This window comes from Oncorhynchus gorbuscha, linkage group LG26, assembly GCF_021184085.1.
Source record: "Oncorhynchus gorbuscha isolate QuinsamMale2020 ecotype Even-year linkage group LG26, OgorEven_v1.0, whole genome shotgun sequence".
Classification (NCBI taxonomy): domain Eukaryota; kingdom Metazoa; phylum Chordata; class Actinopteri; order Salmoniformes; family Salmonidae; genus Oncorhynchus; species Oncorhynchus gorbuscha.
In genome coordinates this window covers 7570454-7591038 of record NC_060198.1, presented here as the reverse complement: position 1 = coordinate 7591038, position 20585 = coordinate 7570454, and the positions used below count along the sequence as shown (strand labels likewise).

At 43.0% G+C, this 20585-nt stretch overlaps 1 protein-coding gene across 1 annotated transcript in view; it reads right to left on the bottom strand.

Annotated features, from left to right (window-relative positions):
- Positions 1–20585, bottom strand: part of LOC124015275 (VPS10 domain-containing receptor SorCS3-like) — a 244171-nt gene that overhangs the window by 160393 nt on the left and 63193 nt on the right. The window lies entirely within an intron of this gene.

Genomic DNA, 20585 nt, shown 5'->3' with positions numbered 1-20585 from the left:
GTGGAAACAGGAACGAAAAGGAGGTTACTAGGACAAGCGCGCGGCCACGCAGTGTGCGTGAGTGCTTGCTTAACCTGTCTTTCAATTCCCCAGACTGTTAACCCGACAACACGCCCATAAGGAAGAATCCCCTCGGGATCAGTAGAAGCCACAGAAGAACTAAACAGACGGGATAAGGCATCAGGCTTGGTGTTCTTGCTACCCGGACGGTAAGAAATCACAAACTCGAAACGAGCGAAAAACAACGCCCAACGAGCTTGACGGGCATTAAGTCGTTTGGCAGAACGGATGTACTCAAGGTTCTTATGGTCTGTCCAAACGAAAAAAGAACGGTCGCCCCCTCCAACCACTGTCGCCATTCGCCTAGGGCTAAGCGGATGGCGAGCAGTTCACGGTTACCCACATCATAGTTGCGCTCAGATGGCGACAGGCGATGAGAAAAATAAGCGCAAGGATGAACCTTATCGTCAGACTGGAAGCGCTGGGATAGAATGGCTCCCACGCCTACCTCTGAAGCGTCAACCTCGACAATGAATTGTCTAGTGACGTCAGGAGTAACGAGATAGGAGCGGACGTAAAACGTTCTTTTAGAAGATCAAAAGCTCCCTGGGCGGAACCGGACCACTTAAAACACGTCTTGACAGAAGTAAGAGCTGTGAGAGGGCAGCAACTTGACCGAAATTACGAATGAAACGCCGATAGAAATTAGCGAAACCTAAAAAGCGCTGCAACTCGACACGTGACCTTGGAACGGGCCAATCACTGACAGCTTGGACCTTAGCGGAATCCATCTGAATGCCTTCAGCGGAAATAACGGAACCGAGAAAAGTAACGGAGGAGACATGAAAAGAGCACTTCTCAGCCTTTACGTAGAGACAATTCTCTAAAAGGCGCTGTAGAACACGTCGAACGTGCTGAACATGAATCTCGAGTGACGGAGAAAAAATCAGGATATCGTCAAGATAGACAAAAACAAAAATGTTCAGCATGTCTCTCAGAACATCATTAACTAATGCCTGAAAAACAGCTGGCGCATTGGCGAGACCGAACGGCAGAACCCGGTACTCAAAATGCCCTAACGGAGTGTTAAACGCCGTTTTCCACTCGTCCCCCTCTCTGATGCGCACGAGATGGTAAGCGTTACGAAGGTCCAACTTAGTAAAGCACCTGGCTCCCTGCAGAATCTCGAAGGCTGATGACATAAGGGGAAGCGGATAACGATTCTTAACCGTTATGTCATTCAGCCCTCGATAATCACGCAGGGCGCAGAGTACCGTCCTTCTTCTTAACAAAAAAGAACCCCGCCCCGGCCGGAGAAGAAGAAGGCACTATGGTACCGGCGTCAAGAGACACAGACAAATAATCCTCGAGAGCCTTACGTTCGGGAGCCGACAGAGAGTATAGTCTACCTCGAGGAGGAGTGGTCCCCGGAAGGAGATCAATACTACAATCATACGACCGGTGAGGAGGAAGGGAGTTGGCTCGGGACCGACTGAAGACCGTGCGCAGATCATGATATTCCTCCGGCACTCCTGTCAAATCGCCAGGTTCCTCCTGAGAAGTAGGGACAGAAGAAACGGGGAGATGGCAGACATTAAACACTTCACATGACAAGAAACGTTCCAGGATAGGATAGAATTACTAGACCAATTAATAGAAGGATTATGACATACTAGCCAGGGATGACCCAAAACAACAGGTGTAAACGGTGAACGGAAAATCAAAAAAGAAATAGTCTCACTGTGGTTACCAGATACTGTGAGAGTTAAAGGTAGTGTCTCAAATTTGATACTGGGAAGATGACTACCATCTAAGGCAAACATGGGCGTAGGCCTGTCTAACGGTCTGAAAGGAATGTTATGTTTCCGAACCCATGCTTCGTCCATGAAACAACCCTCAGCCCCAGAGTCAATCAAGGCACTGCATGTAGCACCCGAACCGGTCCAGCGTAGATGGACCGACAAGTAGTACAAGATCTAGATGAAGGACCTGAGTAGTAGCGCTCACCAGTAGCCCTCCGCTTACTGATGGGCTCTGGCCTCTTACTGGACATGAATTAACAAAATGTCCAGCAACTCCGCATAGAGGCACAGGCGGTTGGTGATCCTCCGTTCCCTCTCCTTAGTCGAGATGCGAATCCCTCCCAGCTGCATGGGCTCAGTCTCAAAGCCAGAGGAGGGAGATGGTTGCGATGCGGAGCAGGGAAACACCGTTGATGCGAGCTCTCTTCCACGAGCCCGGTGACGAAGATCTACCCGTCGTTCTATGCGGATGGCGAGAGCAATCAAAGAGTCCACATCTGAAGGAACCTCCCGGGAGAGAATCTCATCCTTAACCACTGCGTGGAGTCCCTCCAGAAAACGAGCGAGCAGCGCCGGCTCGTTCCACTCACTAGAGGCAGCAAGAGTGCGAAACTCAATGGAATAATCCGTTATGGACCGTTCACCTTGGCATAAGGAAGCCAGGGCCCTAGAAGCCTCCCCACCAAAAACTGAACGGTCAAAAACCCGAATCATCTCCTCTTTAAAGTTCTGGAACTTGTTAGAGCAATCAGCCCTTGCCTCCCAGATAGCTGTGCCCCATTCTCGAGCCCGGCCAGTAAGGAGTGAAATGACGTAAGCAACCCGAGCTCTCTCTCTAGAGTATGTGTTGGGTTGGAGAGAGAACACAATCTCACACTGCGTGAGAAAGGAGCGGCACTCAGTGGGCTGCCCGGAGTAGCAAGGTGGGTTATTAACCCTAGGTTCTGGAGGCTCGGCAGGCCAGGAAGTAACAGGTGGCACGAGACGTAGACTCTGGAACTGTCCAGAGAGGTCGGAAACCTGAGCGGCCAGGTTCTCCACGGCATGGCGAGCAGCAGACAATTCCTGCTCGTGTCTGCCGAGCATGGCTCCTTGGATCTCGGCAGTGTAACGAGCGTCTGAAGTCGCTGGGTCCATTCCTTGGTCGGTTCCTTCTGTCATGCAGGTGAAAGAGGACCCAAAAGCGACTTAACAGAAACAGAGTTTATTAAAGTCAAACGGAATAACAGAAATCCTCTAGACTTGTAGAGGGAAACAACTGGAGAAGCGGCCACAGACTGCAGGTCGCCGGGTAGGCGCAGGCAGTCGACAGAGACACCTGCTCACACGCAGCATCTGATGAAGGCACAAAACACGACAGGACAGGGTGATACACAATCACGGCAAAAACACGACAGGACAGGGCGACACAATCACAGCATGGTGAATACAATACAAGGAACCGACGGGACAGGAACGGATCACAAAGGAATAAATAGGGACTCTAATCAGGGGAAAGGATCGGGAACAGGTGTGGGAAGACTAAATGATGATTAGGGAATAGGAACAGCTGGGAGCAGGAACGGATACCTTATAAGCCTCAAGAGACAGACCTTTTGAACAGCCTTATTGACACCCAGTAAGGAACTCCTTTGTGGTTTGAGGTTAACCTACACAGCTCTTTATCCCATGGTGAGGGACACTTCTCTGTGTGGCCGTGCCAAATCTACTGCATGATGTCATCTCAGATAAGGAGTCTAGAGAGAATAGACATCGCTGTGGGGACACTGGCCTGATAAACTGGACACTGGTGTGTGTGTGTGTGTGTGTGTGTGTGTGTGTGTGTGTGTGTGTGTGTGTGTGTGTGTGTGTGTGTGTGTGTGTGTGTGTGTGTGTGTGTGTGTGTGTGTGTGTGTGTGTGTGTGTGTGTGTCCAACAAGCTGTTCTCACCATCCCCAGTAGAGATATACTAGGCCTATAATTTTCCATTTGGAGAGTGAGAAGTCAATGTTTCCAGCATGAATGTGAATGTTCATGGCACAGCACAATACTCTGATGGCTCTGTATAGACAGTGTGAAATGCCATGTGTTCACAGTGACGTGGATAATTTTTTACAGAGCAAAGCACAGCAGACGCTTTGTGGTCAGGAAAGAGTAATGGCCCGAATCATGGTACAGTTTATACAGTGCATTTGGAAAGTATTCAGACCCCTTGACTCTTTCCACACTTTGTTACATTACAGCATTATTTTAAATGGATTCAATCATTTTTTCCCTCATCAATCTATACACAATACCCCATAATGACAAAGTAAAAACAGGTTTTTAGACATTTTAGCAAATGTAATCAAATAAAAAACTGATACCACATAACATAAGTATTCATACCCTTTACTTAGTACTTTGTTGAAGCACCTTTGGCAAGTCTTCTTGGGTATGCTGCTATAAGCTTGGAACAACTGTATTTGGGGAGTTTCTCCCATTCTTCTCTGCAGATCCTCTCAAGCTCTGTCAGGTTGAATGGGGAGCGTTGCTGCAGATCTATTTTTAGGTCTCTCCAGAGATTTTCGATCAGGTTAAAGTCCGGGCACTGGCTGACCCACTCAAGGACATTCAGAGATTTGTCCCAAAGCCACTCCTGTGTTGTCTTGGCTGTGTGCTTAGGGTTCTTGTCCTGTTGGAAAGTGAACCTTCACCTCAGTCTGAGGTCCTGAGCACTCTGGAGCAGGTTTTCATCAAGGATCTCGCTGTACTTTTCTCCGTTCATCTTTCCCTCGATCCTGACAAGTCTCCCAGTCTCTTCTGCTGAAAAGCATCCCCAGAGTAAGATGCTGCCACCACCATGCTTGACCGTAGGGATTGTGCCAGGTTTCCTCTAGATATGACGTTTGGCATTCAGGCCAAAGAGTTCAATCTTGGTTTCATCAAACAAGAGAATGTTGTATATCATGGTTTGAGAGTCCTTTAGGTGTCTTTAGGCAAACTCCAAGCGGGCTGTCATGTGCCTTTTACTGAGGAGTGGCTTCCGTCTTGTCACTCTACCATAAAGGCCAGATGTTCCTGCGTGTGTAGAATTTCGCTACACCCACAATAACATCTGCTAAACATGTGTACGTGACAAATACATTTAATTTGATTGGTGGAATACTGCAGAGATGGTTGTCCTTCTGGAAGGTTCTCCCATCTCCACAGAGAAAATCTGGAGCTCTGTCAGTGACCACCGGGTTCTTGGTCACCTCCCTCGATTGCTCTGTTTGGCCCAGCGGCCAGCTCTAGGAAGAGTCTTGGTGTTTCCAAACTTCTTCCATTTAAGAATGATGGAGGCCACTGTGATCTTTCCATGCTGCAGAATTTTGTTGGTACCCTTCCCCAGATCTGTGCCTCGAAACAATCCCTTCTTGGAGCGCTACAGACAATTCCTTTGACCTCACAGCTTGATTTTTGCTCTGACATGCACTGTCAACTGTGGGACCTTATATAAGCATGTGTGTGCCTTTCCAAATCATGTCCAATTAATTGAATTTACCACAGGTGGACTCCAATCATGTTGTGGAAACATCTCAAGGATGATCAATGGAAACAGGATGCACCTGAGCTCATTTCCAAGTCTCATAGCAAAGGGACTGAATACTTGTGTAAATAAACCAAATCAAATGACACTTGTCACATGGCCGAATACAACCGGTGTAGAAGTTACAGTGAAATGCTTACTTACAAGCCATCAACCAACAATGTAGTTTTAAAAATACCCCCAGCAGCAGTAAATAACAATAGCGGGGCTATATACAGAGGGTACCTGTCACGTTCTGACCATCGTTCGTATGTGTTTTCCTTGTTTTAGTGTTGGTCAGGACGTGAGCTGGGTGGGCATTCTATGTTGTGTGTCTGGTTTGTCTATTTCTATGTTTGGCCTGATATGGTTCTCAATCAGAGGCAGGTGTTAGTCATTGTCTCTGATTGGGAACCATATTTAGGTAGCCTGTTTTGTGTTGGGTTTTGTGGGTGATTGTTCCTGTCTCTGTGTTTGCACCAGATAGGACTGTTTAGGTTTTCACACGTTTATTGTTTTTGTTAGTTTATTCATGTATAGTGTCTTTATAAATTAAACATGAATAACCACCACGCTGCTTTTTGGTCCGCCTCTCTTTCACCAGAAGAAAACCATTACAGTACCGGTACAGAGTCAATGCGCGGGGGCACCGGTGTTGAGGTAATTGAGGTAATATGTACAGTATATGTAGGTTGAGTTATTAAAGTGACGATGCATAGATAATAACAAAGTTTAGCAGCAGCGTTCCGGGGGGGGGGGCATTGCAAATAGTCTGGGTAGCCATTTGATTAGATGTTCAGTAATCTTGTGGCTTGGGGTAGAAGCTGTTTAGAAGCCTCTTGGACCTAGACTTTGCACTCCGATACCGCTTAATGTGCGGTAGCAGAGAGAACAGTCTATGACTAGGGTGGCTGGAATCTTTGGAAATTTTTAGGGCCTTCCTCCGACACCGCCTGGGATAGAGGTCCTGGATGGAAGGAAGCTTGGCACTTTATTTAATGTATGGTGGCAGCTCTCCAACAATGTATTTTTTACATTACAGTGAACTGTGAGCTCTGCCAGTGTAGCCACCACTCCAATCTCTTTCTATTATGGCTTCCCTCCTCCCTGCCTCGTACCGACTCTCATCCCCATCATTACACTGTGATGAACTTCTGATGACGATCATCCTTTCAGAGAGACCAGTGGGAGGATTTGAGAGGCCTGATGAACACAAATGTTGACAAAATTATACATTGTAACATGCTCCAAATGAATGGAGTGATGAGAAAATGTTTATTTTTTTGTCATTCCTCTTTTACAATGTAATGTGGCCATTCCCATGACGTTCCTAAATCATCAACATATGTTCTCCCATGAGTTTTGAGGGTACACACGGTCCATTTCTATTGTAGCCTTTGGTTAAATGCTTTAGCAAAACAAAAATCACATGTATCTCTATTACAGTACCTGGAACATTACTTTAAAAACATTATCATACCGGACACACAGTCCACATTATCCATAGAGGAAAGGAAATGGTCCTGTGTAATGGATGAGAAACATAGCTAAGTGGGCTACACATGAATTAGAAGTTTTGACAAGGACATACAATTTCACATTTTAATTGTTTCAGCTAGTGTGTGAATCTACTTTAGATTCAGAATGGTCCTGTGCAGACAGAATTAAATTCCTCGTCATTAATACCCTGTTTATCATGCAAAGGCACAATACAAAGAGACAGCAAGTCGGGACAATGAATATAGATTAAATTGAAAATATTTGCACAACTAATTACCTCCAAATGGCTTTCCGGTAAACAAAACGACAAGCTCCCGCAATATCACCACCAGATAATGGCCAAAACATTGTCTCCCCCAACACTATAATGATTTAATTCACAACCAATTTAATGAAAATGGTTTTAGAAACCAGTGACAAATGATTGATATTTCAAATGATTGTATTTGAAATAGCTAGGAGGGAAAATAATTGTACACAGAAGAAGTGTTGCTGCTTAGCAATCAAGGACGGAACAGATGTTTGTTGAAATGTGACGTGGGTACAAGTTCACAGGAGTTTTTTCTTTTAGGACTTTTAGGACAGTGCTAGAAGTGCTAGTACTGCATCTAAACACGTATACCTACCTGAGGTAAAACGGCAATCATTCATTTCCTCCGAGGGCACAGACAGAGCTGGTGATTTATTCCTACTAACGTTTTCTTAATACAGACGTCTGTCTGAGGGGGAAACGTTGCTTTTTTCTCCGCCACACTTCCATTTGAAGATATTAATCACTCTAACTCTCTCTAATGACACCTCATCAAGCCTGACGGACTACAAGCTCCTACCAGCTTCTAGGCTGAACTTTAGTCTGAAGGTCAAATTCAGATCAGAAACTGCTGATGGAAAGTGAAAGGCAGTACAGTTAAAGTGATTAAGGACATGTAACATGATGCTAAATGATATCTGATAGGCAGTCTTATTAATCTTGAATGTCAATCGTGTTGTTTTCTGAGGTGTTCTGAGGTACTTAGCTATGAATATGTTCGTTAATGAAACAAGTCTTAATACAGTCTCAAGAGAATAGACTGAACGGTTTATATAGTCTCATTAACCTCTTGAAACTCTGGGGGCAGTATTTCATTTTTGGATGAAAAAACGTTCCCATTTTAAACAAGATATTTTGTCATGAAAAGATGCTTGACTATGCAGCTTTGGAAAGAAAACATTCTGACGTTTCCAAAACTGCAAAGATATTGTCTGTGAGTGCCACAGAACTAATGCTACAGGCGAAACCAAGCTGAAATTTCATACAGGAAGTGAGCCAGATTTTTGAGGCGCTGTGTTCCAATGTCTCCTTATATGGCTGTGAATGCGCAAAGAGAGAGCCTACACTTTCTGTCGTTTCCCCAAGGTGTTTGCAGCATTGTGACGTATTTGTAGGCATATCATTGGAAAATTGACCATAAGAGACTACATTTACCAGGTGTCCGCTCGGTGTCCTCCTTCGAAACTATTGCGTAATCTCCAGGTGCGCGCATTTTTCCATTTTGAACAGAGGAGAACCCAAACTGCCACGAGTGACTTGTCATCGAATAGATATGTGAAAAACACCTTGAAGATTGATTCTAAACAACGTTTGCCATGTTTCTGTCGATATTATGGAGTAAATTTGGAAAAAAGTTTGCGTTGTAAATGACTTAATTTTCGGGGGGTTTTCTCAGCCAAACGTGATGAACAAAACGGAGCGATTTCTCCTACACAAATAATCTTTCTGGAAAAACTGAACATTTGCTATCTAACTGAGAGTCTCCCCATTGAAAACATCCGAAGTTCTTCAAAGATAAATGATTTTTGTGAAAATGTTGCCTGCTGAATGCTAGGCTTAATGCTATGCTAGCTATCAATACTCTTACACAAATGCTTGTGTAGCTATGGTTGAAAAGCATTTTTTTTTAAATCTGAGATGACAGTGTTGTTAACAAAAGGCTAAGCTTGTGAGCCAATATATTTATTTCATTTCATTTGCGATTTTCATGAATAGTTAACGTTGCGTTATGGTAATGAGCTTGAGGCTATAATTACGCTCCCGGATAAGGGATTACTCATCGCAACAGGTTAACAGTGAGTCCCAATCGTGTTGTTTTCAGAGTTATAAACTATTAAAATGTTCTCAAATCCCTACCAGAGAGGGGATGGATGACCTTATGTTCATCCAAGTATATGTTATCACATGACGACAGTTAACAGTCACAGAACATGCATTTATAATGGCTATGTGCAGGTAACAAGACTATTTCAAAAACAAACTATGTCTGATTCCAACTCCCCCTCCATTTTTAGATTCCCAATCCCAGTAAAATTACACAACCCCCATCTGCTCAGGCAATTTAAATTCCTCTTAAATTTCACTATGGACAGACTAGCAGAACTCCATGATAACAGAACAATCCTGGTCATTTATATTAATTTGAACACCCTGCCTACCCCCATACCACCAGCACATCACAAAAGGGGTTTTCAGACAAATCCAATCTGGCAACCTTCCACTGGTCAGGTTCATTCTGCTGGACCAGAGACTAGGAAAACGGACCCCTGACCAAGGCAGCAAACCTTGACCACGCCACAGTGGGCAGTTGATGGATGGAGTGCAGGACTACACGAGGAAAGAGGTTGTGAACCCACCATCAGGCACTAAATGGTTCATTCCAACTCTGTTCTGCAGCTAAAACAGTGCCGTGAGCAAAGAGAAAGAGAGTCAGAGTTGACACCATTAACAACATAACCAGCGCCAGTACCTCTCGGTTAAACTAATGAAATCATGAAGACGTGTTTTTTAGACAGCTTATTTCTTCACTTCCTTTGCTTTAAACCTCGACACAATCCATCATCCTTCCTGCCTCGGCTCATGACTCCGGTGGTTTTCACTCATGTTAGGTGTGTGCCATATGGTGTCCCCCGCAAAATACTTATTCTCATCCTCCCATATCTAACCTTTTTCTCTCTCTCTCTTCCCCCTGTACTTTTGGCCTTTGATAAGAAACGCTTGTCAAGCCACCTGGAAAACGACTGGCCTCTTTATTAAATCCAAAGTTAAAGGGCAACTCCATCACTTTCAATGTCATTTTCATTATCTACCGCACAATACCAAGTGAAATGTCTTGCCCTCCCTTGATCTACAAATACATAATTTGATGTAAAACAATATTCTTTGCATGTGTTTTGCCATGTTATGAATGATTAAAACCCCTTAATGACTATCGATTACCGACTACTCCAAATACTTAAGAAAGTCTGAGGGTATTAAGCCTGCAGCAAAATCACCTTCAGTCTTTACTCCTTGATATTATCTCATTTTACGAACAAGGAAGGAGTGTCTCCTGACCCCTCCTGTCTCAGCCTCCAGTATTTATGCTGCAGTAGTTTATGTGTCGGGGGGCTAGGGTCAGTTTGTTATATCTGGAGTACTTCTCTTGTCCTATTCGGTGTCCTGTGTGAATTTAAGTGTGCTCTCTCTAATTCTCTCTTTCTCTCTTTCTTTCTCTCTCTTGGAGGACCTGAGCCCTAGGACCATGCCTCAGGACTACCTGACATGATGACTTCTTGCTGTCCCCAGTCCACCTGGCCGTGCTGCTGCTCCAGTTTCAACTGTTCTGCCTTATTATTATTTGACCATGCTGGTCATTTATGAACATTTGAACATCTTGGCCATGTTCTGTTATAATCTCCACCCGGCACAGCCAGAAGAGGAATGGCCACCCCACATAGCCTGATTCCTCTCTAGGTTTCTTCCTAGGTTTTGGCCTTTCTAGGGAGTTTTTCCTAGCCACCGTGCTTCTACACCGGCATTGCTTGCTGTTTGCGGTTTTAGGCTGGGTTTCTGTACAGCACTTTGAGATATCAGCTGATGTACGAAGGGCTATATAAATCAATTTGATTTGATTTTGATTTGAGTCATTGAGATATTTGGAAAAACGCTTTGTGTGTCTACTTAGTGTGTATCCTCATCTGATGTCCATACGTCACAGACAATCGCTGTTTCACAAAGAGACCGTCTGGGACTCTCCTCTATCATCATGCATTCTTAACCAGGGTCCAACGATGACTAGCCAAGATACAGTAATCTGACTTAGTTTTTTTGTTTTTTTACCCTTTGTTTTTATTCACTTCTTCAAAGCAGAATCTGTTGTAATGTAGATGCCTGGTTGGATTCCAATTACAAAGTGTGATGATGCGTAACGTAATTATTTGAATAATTAGGGTTTCGTAATGACAGATGTGGTGATGAGGGTTGAGTTTGTTTAGTTATTTAAATGTCCATTACATCATAACAGCACTCAACATGTCCACATTTTATAACTAAGGGGGTATTATGCAGTATGAAGGATAGATTATTCTCTTTTTATGTCTAATGGCATTACCCATAAGCCCATACTATCCACAAAACACCCATTCAATCTCCCATGGTTGCCTAATTTAAATGTCACTGGTATTCTAGTCTGGAAACACAGCAAAGACAGTTACACTGAAAAACACATTGTGTACATTCAACTAGATGGAGAAATAGATGAAAGGCAATGGCGAATAATTGAAAACACCTTATGAGAAATTTCTGAGACACTTGCTTCTCTTTAGCCTCAAAGTCGAAGAAACAAAGAAAATCCCAGACAAAATCCAAACAGTTTTGTTTAAAGACTTTTGTCTTAAAGTCAAATGAAGGACACAATCACTCTCATGTACCTAATTACTGGGATCTGGAGCGTTCTTTACCCGACTTAGCTAGAGCCATCAGCTGTCAAACATCTGCTTTCCAAGTTTGCGAGACAGAGACAGAAAGACAGGAGCGCCTTAAAAGGGCAAGTGCAACCAGTCGGCGTGACTGTGAGACTGCAACACTTCCAAAGCAGCTGACATCAATAGGAATAGGATGCATCACAACGAGTACGATCACAACCTGAGACAAACCTTGCTGGGTTTTTAAAAATTCATTTTTCCCTGATCTGATATCTCCCAGGTCCTAATTAGTTTTACTCTGGGTGAGTATCCCTTGTTAGTTGGGGTATCATTGTGACTTGTCACTCAAGCTAACACCTGTCCCACAGGAGGTTTAGGGGATACAGTATGTTCCGCTCTGTCATTTAGTCAATTGCATTGATCATTCTCTCATGTCAATGTGGACCTTGATGGTGCTATCATACCTCAGTGCACCCTCCCTAACTTTTCTCAGTGCCTGGTTAAAAGGGAAATGAATAACGAATGTCATTTTAAGATTGTGAAGATTATAATATGCCCTGATAATAATGTTAAAGTTAACAAATATCATGTATTTATGACCATTTGATGACCAATTCATTTTCTAAAAGGTTGGTCTATTTTTGCAGAATATTTTGCTGGTAGGAACAAGGGTGCGATTTGTCTGAAGAGTAAATTATATTCTCATCCCTGTAGCTCTCCCTTGTTCCACCAAGCAAGATTTCTCCCAGTTAATCTCCTCACTGACTAGGCAATGACAAATTCAACAGACATCTCTCCCCTTCTAGAGTGAAATGGTTGAACTTAGCCCCGAGCGATGCTGTAAGCACTTCATGCTTCAACAATTTGGTAACTATCTCTGTTTTGGCAACCTAGCAGAAGAGGGGGTGAGAAAATGTTGTCCATCTTGCAGGACTGTGTTTTTCCTATTTAGTTTGCCCAGATACTGCTACATTGCCTTGCAAAAGTATTCATCCCCCTTGGCGTTTTTCCTATTTTGTTGCATTACAACCTGTAATTAAATGGATATTTATTTGGATTTCACGTAATGGACACACAAAATAGTCCAAATTGGTGAAATGAAATGAAAAAAATTACTTATTTTAAAAAATTATACAAAAGGAAAAATGTAAAAATGGTGTGTGATATGTATTCACCCCCTTAGCTATGATGAGATGAGATCTGGTACAACCAATTACCTTCAGAAGTCACATAATTAGTTAAATAAAGTCCACCTGTGTGCAATCTAAGTGTCACATGATCTCAGTATATATACACCTGTTCTGGAAGAGTTTGCAGCAGCACTAAACAAGCAGCACCACCAAGCAAGCGGCACCATGAAGACCAAGGAGCTCTCCAAACAGGTCAGGGACAAAGTTGTGAAGAAGTACAGATCAGGGTTGGGTTTAAAAAATATCAGAAACTTTTAACATCCCACAGAGGACGATTATTTTTTTAAATTGAAAGAATAAGGAATCACAACAAATCTGCCAAGAGAGAGCCGCCCACCAAAACTCACAGACCAGGCAAGTAGGGCATAAATCAGAGAGGCAACAAAGAGACCAAAGATAACCCTGAAGTAGCTGCAAAGCTCCACAGCGGAGATTGGAGTATCTGTCCATAGGACCACTTTAAGCCATACACTCCAGAGAGTGGCCAGAAAAAGCCATTGCTTAAAGAAAAAAAGAAGCAAACACATTTGGTGTTCGCCAAAAGGCATGTGTGAGACTCCCCAAACATATGGAAGAAGGTCTGGTCATATAACTGGTCTGGTCATATAAGACTAAAATTAGCTTTTTGGCCATCAAGGAAAAAGCTATGTCTGGCGCAAACCCAACATCTTTCATCACGCCGAGAATACCATCCCCACAGTGAAGCAGGGTGGTGGCAGCATCATGCGGTGGTGGATGTTTTCCATTGGCAGGGACTGGGAAACTGGTCAGAATTGAAGGAATGATGAATAGCGCTAAAAACAGGGAAATTATTGAGGGAAACCTGTTTCAATCTTCCAGACATTTGAGACTGGGACGGAGGTTCAGCTTCCAGCAGGACAATGATCCTAAGCATGATACTAAAGAAACACTTGAGTGGTTTAAGAGGAAACATTTAAATGTCTTGAAATGGCCTAGTCAAAGCCCAGACCTCAATCCAATTGAGAATCTGTGATATGACCTGAGGATTGCTGTACACCCCCAGAACCCATTCGACTTGAAGGAGCTGGAGAAGAATGGGCAAACATCCCAGTGGCTAAGCTTATAGAGACATGCCCTAAGAGACTTGCAGCTGTAATTGTTAATAAGGTGGCTCTACAAGGTATTGACTTTGGGGGGGGTGAATAGTTATGCACACTCAAGTTCTGTTTTTTGTGTTATTTCTTGTTTGTGTCACAATATAAATTATTTTGCATCCCCCCCAAAAAATTTATTTTAATTCTAGGTTGTAAGGCAACAAGATAGGAAAAATGCCAAGGGGGGAGGGGGAAAACTTTTGCAAGTCACTGTATATGAGTTAAATGTTACTGAAAGAGATAGGAAATGAGGACAGGGCTACAACAGGGACCCAATTCATATGGCTCACCGCAAAATTAAACGTAGCTTGAATGTCAGCATGACAATATGAGCTCGCTGTGTGAACATGCAGAGTAAATACAACAAATGACTGACAAGGCTCATTTACAAATGCTCCTTAATTTTTTCACTCGTTCAGTGCACGTATATTACAGCAGCAAATCCCTACGCGAGAAGTCACCAACTGTCTGGAACTGTGGAAAAATAGGTCCTACTCACAACTGTGTCTGAAACAGTAATAGAATTAATGTTTGCATTCCTTTGTTGTTACTCTTGCTGTTGTTGCTGTGGAAGCACTCTGGGAATCGCTCAAGATGGTTGTTTTCAATAGAGGATTTCTACTGCTACTTTAAATGCTTTGTACTCATTTTGCACTAGGTGAACTTGCATGTAGCGTCATGAAATCTCAGTGATTGAATTGCCATTCATCACTTTAATACTGGGGGGGACATAGGCGGCTGATTGAGACACACACACACATACACGCAGTGCTCCATCTTTGAATCATGTGCACCTCTGATTCTTGGATGTTGTACTCTTACATTTCTGGATGTCAAACTCATGACATTTTTGGAAGTTGAACACCTGAACACTTCAACTCTGAGACAGATCGATGGACTCTCGTCCTATATGGGACTTTGTATCATTTTATGGCTATGGTCAATTGATAAGGAAGCCACTACACTTGACTTGATTGTTGTGGCTTCCTTATCAATTGACCATAGCCACTGCCCAAGCCTGAAGCAGGGTTGTTTCAGATGCGTACAGTCCACATTCGAAGTTCCCAAGCGACAAAAACATTCAACGATATCCAGGGATTTGGGGCAACAATTTTTTTTTATTCATTGATCTCTATGTCCTTCAACATATAGGGGTGTACAGAACAAAGATGTCACCCTTCTTTTTGAAAACCTAAAAAATTACTATTTTAGTTTTTTGCTCTCAATTTCCCGCTGTGGTGCAGATCTCTGAACCTGGCAGTAGGCTAAATGCAGGTCTGCTCTCCTCTCCACTCTTCCAATGGCATTCACTTCATCTGGCCTCCTGGAGATTATTGCTCTGTTCATTAACCTCAGTACACTGGAGTACACCCCAGAGCTCTGTTCTCAGCCCTGTTTTTTCTCACTCGACACCCACTCACTGGGACATCTCACTGCCTTTCCCAGTTTCCTCCTATCACTCCTATGCAGATGATACTTGTGTACTTCTTCAATATGTTTCATTTTTCCGCTCTCTGTTCTTCCCTCTGTCCTTCTATCATGCTGGTCACAGACTTTCCTCCTGTTCGTCTTTGCCAACCACCTGAGGGTGTCCTCCACCTCCTTGCTGTCCTCTCTCTCTTACATGAGAGAGAGGACACATTTACATCCTCTCTGAGTAGTTTCTCCCTTCCCCTCTACTCCTTAGTCAATTTCAAAGAGTGAATCTTGTGTTAACGCATTAAATAACGCATTAAATATCACAAAATACTATCTCCATCCAGAGTCAAAAATTACCTTAAACCCACTCTATATTTCTCCAGTGCTACACACATCAAAACACATTCTTAGAAGTCTCTTTACAAGCTCAGACACATTTGAGGTTCTTGAGACGCGTCCTGCCAACAGACAGTATATGTTTGTTTTAATGATCAGAAGATTCAGAGATGGATAAACTTAATTCATTACATTTAGACTTTGGAGACAACATCGAGACAACATCAAGGGCGGGGTTATCTAGCATGTCTATGGTCTTACGCAGCCTTACACTCCCAAGTCAATTCTATAATCCAATCTGAGAGAGATATGAAACCAAGCCACTTCCATACAACAAGTTTTTGTCACTGGCGACTTCCTGCCCAAACCATGTCAGGAACACGGAGATAAAGGCTTTGGAAGCTCCATGCCTCTGGCAAACTGGGAGCCATGGCATATCATCATGTATTCCCCTGAAAGGTAATTCATTGGATTTAGGAACAGATGGTGTGAGCCGTTTACCAAGGGCTTGGAAATGAGAAGATCAATGCATTCTGTTTTCCCTGTCATATAGGAAAAAGTGGAATCGTCAGAGATTCCCCCTGTAATGCTCTTTATTCATATATAGATCATATTAGCATAGTTATTAAGTTGAGAATTTTGAAGACAACATATCTGTCTCTACACATAGATATTAACTGTTTAGCTTCACATCTCTCATGAGTTGTAGTAATTTCACATCACCCTTGTTCTCCAGTAGAGAATCTCAAAGACACTGGATCTTTAGTGTAGCTCTAGTAGGACAATTCCGGCTGAACTTCTCAGAGTCAAATGGAGCAGAAACTACTGGACTGTCCGTTTTGTCCCATTTTAATGAAGTGACTAGACATTGCCTTGGGCTTGAATGTGAGTAGAGAAGTAATGAATCCATTACGTTCACAAAAAAAACTGCTGAGATCCAAGGCTCTTCCTCTCAGTGTGTAAGAGCACTGTACTTTGTTGTTATACAAAGGAGATGAGAGAAGGACACAAAATGTATTGTGAATTCAAATCCATGGCGGTCATATGTTGAAGGCATTCAATGGCTGATGGGTGTGTAATTTATTATTTTTAAAAGGCTGTTTAAAATAGAATACATATTAATAAACTGCAATGTACTTTCTATAACAGCACAATAGGCCTTGGCAAAACATTAACCCATTTCAACAAGTTCATTGTTTCCTTCAGTACCTTCTCCTTCCAAAAGAGCAAGACAATGTCACATCACATTTTTCTAATGTCAAAACACTTTTATTGACATTCTTTCCTCAGGTATCCTTCTCCACTTCTAACAACACTCTAGTCCTTTCCAAGCAACAACCTTGAACCCCGGCCCACTCTCTCCCTCTCTATCAGCTCCTATCATATCCTCACCATTGTGCTTTAGTTGGTGTCCCCACACTTTTGTCATAGCCAATGTGGTCTTCTCTCCGAATCCTCAACAGACTTCTTTTGCTTTTCACACCTCTGTTTCCAGCTCCCACTCTCAGGATCCCACTGGCCGGTTGAAAGCCGGCAGACGGGCTGCATTCCCTCCGAACATCACTCCAGCTCCCCTCATCATCCCTCCTTCATCACACACCTCAACCCTTAAATCCTCACATTTTCTCCCAAATCTTACACAAATCTGAACCATCAATACCCGTCGAAGGCGCAATCCAATTTGTTCTCTTCTCTCTCATCTCTCCAACTGTCTCCTCCCTCCCCTGTTACCTCCACCCCACCACCGGCTCCACTTCCGTCTCCCCTCTCTCCACTTGTTTTCCACTTTCTGATGATGATTCACTGCAGCAATGACTAATATTCACATTATTTTGCTCCAGAAAAGATCGTTCCTGCACCACTTTGTGCAATTTTTCAACTGACTCTTGCCTGTCAGAGCTTTAACCCATGGCCCTCCGCGGTGTTTTTTGGCATATAATGTTCCCCATGTTTCACCAGTCATAGTTGGTATTGTGAACTGAAACTATGACTATGAAAAAAAAGCTTATTCAGGGTACTAATTAACTTGACATCTGGCTGATCTTCCACAGATGATTTAGGGAAACCTATAATTATTCAACAGATTTGAAGTAGGTCGGATTTGAAAGTTGTTTGAATGCCTTGTTGACAACATTTGTCCTTTAGATCAAATTTGTCAGGATGACATGAGAATCCTTACCATGTGAGTACGGGACTCCTGTGGATATCTTAAATGGTATTATTTTTCACAAACCAGAGCGATGGAGGGGACTTTCTCCCCATGTCTAATTACAGTGCATTGTGGGATTTTATTTCATCTTGAAGGAAAACAGATGGCATCAGAAGTGATGTGTTTACAACTAAATGGCTCATGAACATTGTGTCCTGACCACTTAGGACCACATTCCTAAAACAGAAAAATCTTCACTCTGTCTATTAATGTTTTTCTCTACAAAACCTCCTGTGGGACTTATTCTAGGTTTGAGGAGAGAAGTAATAGGCTTAGGATGGCAATGTCAACCTTCTCTCAATAATTGAGTTGATGATTAGATAAGTCATGTCCTTTTTGGTTTCAGGGTTATATTCCGTGGGGAAGCATATGAAAATGAACATGTGGACAAATAGCTGTGAGGAGATGACTGTCACTGCAATTCTCTCATTTACTAATGGAGTCCATCAACCGCTTGTCAGCGAGAGGTTTCAGTGGCAAATTCTCCATGATGGTCAGCCAATCATAACACACTACTCCAGCTCATTGTGACACGCTCTGACATTATCAATACGTGATGAGGTAATGTTAATTGTCGGTTTGTAATTGCTTAAAAGAAACCCAGGACGGTTGACACAGGAGATACATAGTAATGAGACAATACTGCTAGATGTTTAAAGGAAAGACGGAAGCCGTCTCCACGATGGTGAGCCTTGTGTGCTTAAAAACCCTTTAACCCTAGTTTTGAGAATTTATGCATCGACGCGTGCAATGTCTGCTGACGGCTTTGCTTATACAACATTGAAGCACCCATTAAAGCTCAACTAATGTGTGTGTTTAATTCATTTACATGGTTGGAAAACATTAGCAATTAACACCGTAACCTGCCTCGTCCCTCATGACGTACTCTTCTGAGATCCCCGGAGTACGTTATCGCGGCTGAATATTATTCCAAAATAAAAGTTCCGCTTCAAACCTACCAATCGAGAGCTGTGTTGTGTTCATCTGTTTTCGTTGTATTGAATTTGAATTTGCATAACGTTACACAGAGGGTTGTCAGTGTAGGCGGTGAAGCACATGACAGTACTGTGTTGTAAACTGTCTGAGAGACCTTATGGTTTCTCTTGCCTCAATCCTCTCCTTGTCACACATTGTGTTTTATGATGGAATATAATGACTGTGATTCAGAGACAAAGATGTTTTACTTTACAAGCATTAAAGAGAGACAATGCAATTGCCTGACAAGGGATACCTGGGTAAAATGTACAGTCAACCCTTGGACATAAAAATGTCTTGCAAAATATCTTTCACAATCTAAGAATTGAATCGGATGGTATAATTAACACTTGGCGACTAGACATTTTGTCACTGCAGATTGACACCTGGTGCCATTATCAGTGCTATGCTTTTTAGGGGTAAGAGTATAGGGGGAATGTAATTTGAAATGTTACCAAACATTCTCTATGACTCTCTGTGCAAAACATGGACCCGTGACACAAGACAGTATCATCATAGTTGGCCCTCCTGGATACTGTAATCTGTGAAGCACTTTCTACCCTACTTGGCAATTAAGCAAGAGAGGGAGCGAGCGATAAATAGATACAGAGAGAGATAGATACAGAGAGAGATATAGAGAAAGAGAGAGAGGTCTGCTTGGGACAACAGACTGACAACAGGGCTCGATCTGTACCGCCAGACCGTCTCTCTCTCCGTAGAGCTTCCCTTCCACCGTCAAATCAAATCAACTGGGCTCCAATCCCAAAGGTCCAGCCCTTCACAGCTACTGTCACTTCTGCACAGTTTCTCCAGTGAAATGACTCCTGAAAAACAGATTAAGTGAGCATACTGTACATAAAGATTTGGTTTCCAAACTTTGGTAAGTAGTTAAAGGGTATGACTTTGAAGCTAAATGACTTCTAAGAGGGCAGATGCTTCCCCACTAACACTAACACTTGAGGAAATGCACCTCAGAACACCCCAGTAGAGTAAGAAGGTTCATAAGGAGGTTCACGACCAGGTCATGTAACATAGAGACTAACCATAGCAGCATGCGGGTTCATGTTGCACGGTAATATAAATATTTGCCATATTTGAGATGGCTAAGAAAACACTCAAAAAGGAAGGGAGGGGTGGGGAGAGCTAGGATAGGGGTCTGTCTACAGTATACACCGAGAATTGTTATACCTCCTAAGATGACCCAAAGCTGCTTCAATAAACAGAGCTCTAGAACTGGGTGCACGTTTTAGTTTTTGCCTTAGCACTAAACATCTGATTCAAATACCCAAAGCTTGATGAGTTGGGGGTGGGGGGACCCAAGGACTGAGTTTTGGAAGCCCTGCTTCATGGTACTTCAAATAATTCAACACAATAACTGCCTGCTACCTAGTATGGTGCCGACGGGTGCTTCTGAACGGACATAATCACCTATGAGCCTTTTGCACATGTGATACTGTACATCAGCATTGAGTCTGGCGTAATTGGTATATTTCTAAAGTTTACTATAATGTCAAAACCCTGCCAGATGAATGTATAAACCTGGAGACAGAGAAGACAGAGAGCCGTTACATCCAGTGCTCTCTCAGGGGAGGCCACGGTTCAATATCCACCGCATCGATTTTTATTTCAGGCCCTGGCCACAAAACCTGAAAACATTTACTCCGCATGATAAAATAATGATGTTACTTTCCTTAATACTTTCCTTAACTCCCATGGGCGACCATTGACGTGAAACGTTTTTTACACACTGCTAAAATACACAAGTCACCATGATTGAACTGAAGGACTGAATTG